The sequence below is a fragment of the Camellia sinensis genome, chromosome 1 (genome assembly GCF_055761805.1).
Source record: "Camellia sinensis isolate YWXY chromosome 1, ASM5576180v1, whole genome shotgun sequence".
Lineage (NCBI taxonomy): Eukaryota > Viridiplantae > Streptophyta > Magnoliopsida > Ericales > Theaceae > Camellia > Camellia sinensis.
Window position 1 is genome coordinate 206,754,424 of NC_138961.1, and position 5,872 is coordinate 206,760,295.

A 5,872-nucleotide genomic window follows, 5' to 3' on the forward strand; every position below is an offset into this window, starting at 1 on the left:
ACGCACACACACCCCGTCCATTTTTCCCAGTCCAATACACAATCACAAATATGATAGCAAGGAATAAAGTATGATACTCAACTAAACAAATAAAGGGTTTCAAGGTTAGATGTTAGTAAACTAGAAATCCCCCAAAGAGATTTCGTCCTCCCAACCATAAGAATCGAACGCAGATTATTCGGTATGCCCCCTCTTTTGCTGCTTTGTTGCAGAACTAACCTCGGATGCCTACCAACGGTTATATACCGCGTAGCGCCAACCGCAGGGCCACAAAAGAGACAATAATAATGGGCCTTGCCCAAATCCCTCCTCACACCAAATACCTAGGGTCCGAATACAACCACTCCGTTCAAGGGTTTCGAAAAATCACTTGCGCAAGACTTTAACTTCCAAATAGGGAACGCATCCCATCAATCCATACATCACATATTATCTTCTTTTCATTACTCAAGTGATCAAAAACTCAATACCATCCCAATTAAGTTTTTTGTTGAGTTAAATGTTTTAAATCAAGGTTAGACCAACTTAACAAGATAGTAACATCCATGTAAGCATGCATCATTAAAATGAAAAAGATAAGGAACATAACCACAACTCATGCAATATCATACCAAGACATGATCATAAGCTAATAAGCATATTCATGAACACAAGAGCATAAAACACCCATGCAAGCAAATTTCCAGATTCAATACCATTTAAAGATTAAAATAAAAAGGGCTATTTTAGATTTTTACCGAACTTGGCCTTCCTATGGTTCGTAGAGAATTTAATCTAGTTTCTAGAACATATTTCCGAAATGGGATAGCTTTTCTAGATTTTTAGTTATTTAAGAAACACTCCAGCGCTGTCCAGATTCGTCGACCGTTTCGAAAATTTGATTTTCTTACAAACCGCTCACTTTTTTTCAATGAAACCAATTTTAGTTGAAAGATAACTCCTTAAGGAATATTTTGACAAGAAATTGAGGTCTAGAATAATTTTATACATATTTCTAGAAATTTTGAAAGTTGGCTGTGAAAACAGATTTTTAAGGCACAATACCCAAAACAAGAAGATTTGTGAGAAAGGGATCCACTAAGGAAAATTTTTCATTTCTTTTGTGATGAAAACATGCTAAGTAATATATAATAAACTCAGAAAATTATCTTGAAGGTGTGCCTTTGGAAAGTTTGAGAGATTGGTATGAAAAAGATAGTTTTGTACCGAAATGAGGGGAACTACAAGAGGAGTAGAATCATGGCTCAGCTCTTATCATTTTTAACACAAGGAGATCATTAATAACACATCTGAAAACAATGGGTAGAACCCTTAAGAACATGTATTTGAAAGAGGAAAATAAAAGAGAGAGTTGTGTTGTGGCTTACTTGCTAGGCTTGAACAAGATTGCTCTCCTCTTCCTTTCTCTCCCTCTCAAGACTTTTCTTTTGCCCTCCTTTCTCTCCTCCAGGCCGAATGTCTGTGTGTGTGTGTTGTTTGTGTATGCTATGTTAAGAGGGTGGTGGTATTTATAGGCAAATTTGGTGTGAAAAGACATAAAGGTCCACTAGTTGGAATTGGATTGAAAAGCTTGGATTTATTTGGAGTCTAATCGAATAGGGAGTGATTAGGGAACTTAATCATGTGATTAGACAATATTTAGTTGGCCTCTGGTTGGAATGGAACTAGTGTTGGGAACACAACCTTAGATTTAAGGGTATTAGGTACTAGAGCTTCTAGAATATCATAATTACAAGTCTTGAAAATTAGTCCCTCACACTCTCCAAGGTTGGCTGGCCGGCCATGGGGAAGGGAAATGGGAAATATTTTATTCAATATATGAGTACTATGGACACATTTCCCAATGTATATATATAAATCTCAAATTGATTTGATGGTACCTATAGTATAAAAAGTACATGTACTAGTTTTGGGGCAATTCTTGAAATTAATAAAAGAAGTGAGGGCTTGGATCTAAACTCATGTATTGGAACCTTATTTATGTATTTAATTATGATCTAGTTAGGTTTAGGGCTAATTTAAATACCTTCTAGTTAGGAGTACACTCATATATATAGCAAATCTTTATAGGTACCAAGGTCATTAATGCTCCAAGATTTCAAGGGATTTGTTTGTACTAAAGTACAATGATTATAGCCTAAGAGGTATGATGGCTAGCCATGTGCTCAAGATTTGGGAGATTTTCCTATTTATTTTGTGTACAAATTCCATAGATATTGTACACAAAAAGATTTGATGAATAAGAGACACAAATATATATATATACAATGGTACTAACTTGGGGTCAATTTGTGATTTATGTAAAATATGAGGGCTAAGGCCTTCATTTAGGAATTGGAGCATTTATTTTAGAGTAAGATTTAACTAAGCTAGGGTTAGAGAATCTAATTCGGTTTGAATTTCTTGTTTCGAACAAAAACGCAATCAAACGACGAGCGTGATAAAGACCGGAAAAACCTAGGGTTTTCAAGTGATAATTTCATATTTAGGGAGTCAATTAGGGTATTAGAAATTATTTCTAAGTTTCCAAAATCGATTAGGGTTTGCGGTCTTTTGTTGGCTCATGTATTTTGATCCTAAGGTTGCAATTAAGAAACTAAGGGACTTCTAGGAAATAATTCAAACGTAAAGGTTTTCAAAGAAAATACATTTTTCAGGGGCTTGACAACCTATCCCCCTTAAAAAAATTTCGTCCCCAAAATTCAACTATATACTGCCTTTGAAAAGTTCTGGGTAGTTTGCCTTCACCCAATCCTGGCGTTCCCAAGTAGATTTCTCAATTCCCCGATGACGCCAAAGCACTTTTACCAAGTGAACCATTTTGCCTCTAAGGTTCTTCTCTCGACTATCTTGTATCGCTACCGGTCCTTCTTCAAAGGTAACATCTTTGTCAAGACTGATTTCTTCCTAATTGAGGACATGTGATGGGTTGGCGATATATTTCCTCAACATAGATACATAGAAGACGTTGTGTATCCCTGCTAACTGCGGGGGTAGAGCTAGTCTGTATGCCACTTCGCCCATCCTTTCTAATATCTTAAAAGGCCCAATATATTGTGGTGATAGCTTCCCCTTTCTTCCAAAACGTATGATTCCACGCCTAGGTTACACCTTTAGGAACACATAGTCGCCTACTTCAAACATCAATGGCCTTCTCCTCCTATCTGCATAATTCTTTTGATGGCCTTGAGTAGTCTTTAACCGTTGTCGGATCAATTTCACTTTCTCAGTGGTCTCTATGACAAGTTCGGGTCCTATTAGACTCACCTCACCTATTTTCGTCCAACAAATTGGCGATCTACAAGGTCACCCATATAATGCTTTAAAAGGCGCCATACCAAGGCTAGCTTGAAAGCTGTTGTTATAGGCGAATTCAATTAGGGATAGGTGTCATTCCCAAGTTCCTTGAAAATCTATTGCACAAGCTCTCAACATATCTTTGAGTGTCTGGATGGTGTATTCAAATTGTCCATCTGTTTGCGGGTGAAAAATGGTGCTAAAACATAACTCAGTACCAAGAGCTTCTTGCAGACTCCCCCAAAATCGAGAGGTGAACCGTGGATCACGATCTGACACAATAAATACCAGAATTCCATGTAGTCGAATGATCTCCCCATCGTAGAGCCTACACATAGACTCTAAAGTGTCAGTTATCTTATAGGGTAAGAAATGTGCTGATTTGGAGAGGCGATCCACTATTACCCATTTAGCATCGCGCCCTCTAGGTGTCTTAGGCAACCCTGTCACGAAGTCCATCGTCACGTACTCCCACTTCCATTCGGCTATTGGTAGAGGTTGCAACATTTCCCCTGGTTTTTGATGTTTTGCCATCACTTGTTGGCATGTTAGACATTTTGCTACAAATATAGCCACCTCCTTCTTCATTCCATTCCACCAACACTGCCTCTTCAAATCTTGGTACATTTTAGTCCCTCGTGGATGTACTGCAAATGTGGAATGATGACATTCCTTAAGTATCTCTTCTCTAAGCAACTCGTCACTTGGTACAAACAATCTACCTTGATATCTTAAACTTCCATCGAGGTGAATTACCCAATCGAGCATTGGTTCTCCTGATTCCAGACATTCCTTGATATAGGCTACTTCTTGATCGTACTTCTGGGCCTCCATGATCTCATTCATCAACTTAGGCATCACCTTCTGTGCACTAAGATATGCCTTTGTATCTTGAGATTCTACTTGGATTCTAAATTCATTGAGTGTCTTAACCATATCCCATTCTTTGATGTAAATTTTAGCCATCATCCCTCTAGTCTTGCGACTTAGAGCATCTGCTACTATATTGGCTTTACCGGGATGGTATGAGAGAGTGAACTGGAAATCCTCAAGATACTCCATCCATCGTCTCTGTCCCAAGTTAAGGTCCATCTGTGTAAATAGATACTTCAAACTCTTGTGATCTGTGAAAATCTCAAATTGTTCTCCATACAGGTAATGTCGCCATTGCTTTAGGGCAAAAACTACGGCCGCTAATTCCAAGTCATGTGTTGGGTAGTTATGCTCATGTGGTTTCAACTGCCTAGATCCATACGCGACTACCTTTCCATTTTGCATGAGCACACAACCTAACCCTTCCTTAGACACATCGCAATACACAGTGTACCCCATTTCCCATTCTGGGATGGTCAAAATTGGCGCACTAGTTAACCTCTTCTTTATCTCTTGGCAGGATTTTTCGAAGGCTTCGTCCCACTCAAACTTTACTCCTTTTTGTGTCAAACGAGCCATTGGTTTAGCTGGTTTGGAGAAATTTTGGGTGAACCTCCGGTAATAACCGGCCAATCCTAAGAAACTATGGATTTCTGATACGATTTTTGGTTGTCTCCAATCTAATACTGCCTTCACCTTGGTTGGATCCACCGCAATCCCATTCTCCGACACTACATGCCTATGCCCTAAGAATTTCACTTCATTCAATCCAGAACTCACATTTGCTTGCCTTGGCATATAACCGATTATCCCTAAGAACTTGAAAGACAATCCTTAAATGTTGCTCATGCTCTTGTTCAGACCTTGAATATACCAAGATGTCATCAATGAACACTACTACAAACTGGTCAAGATATGGTCTAAAAATCTTATTCATTAGACTCATGAATACTGTCGGTGCATTGGTTAGTCCGAAGGGCATTACTACAAACTCATAGTGGCCATATCTAGTACGAAAGGCAATTTTTGGTATATCCTCCTCCTTGACTCGTAGTTGACCTAAGATCGATCTTTGAATAGCACCTTGAGCCTCTAAGTTGGTCAAAAAAGTCATCAATCCTTGGGAGTGGGTATTGGTTCTTAATCGTGACTCAATTGAGTTGACGGTAATCAACGCATAGCCTTAACGACCCATCCTTCTTTTTAGCAAACAACACGGGTGCTCCCCATGGTGAAGTACTTGGCCTAATGAATCCTTTCTCGAGCAACTCCTGTAGTTGTGTCTTTAATTCTCGTAGTTCTGCAGGTGCCATGCGATACGGGGCCATGGATATTGGGGTAGTTCCAGGTTGTAGCTCAATACTAAAGTCTACCTCTCGGGTTGGTGGCAATCCCAGTAATTCCGTAGGAAATACATCTGCATATTCACATACTACGCGCGGAAGTTCTAATTCTTCTTGGCTTTCCTCATTTAAAATCAGACTTGTTATCCTACCCACAAGTTGATCGCGCCACTGCATCCCACATTTCGTTGAAGTCATGGAGTCTTGTCTATCCCCCTTAAACTGAAAACATGCTCCGTTGGATGGGTAAGTCATCTCCTTCTTTTGGTAACTATTGATAATTGCTAAGGTACGAGTAACGAATCTATTTTTAAGATGAGGTCGGAGTAGGGTATCTTCATGAAGTTGAGTTTCATTTC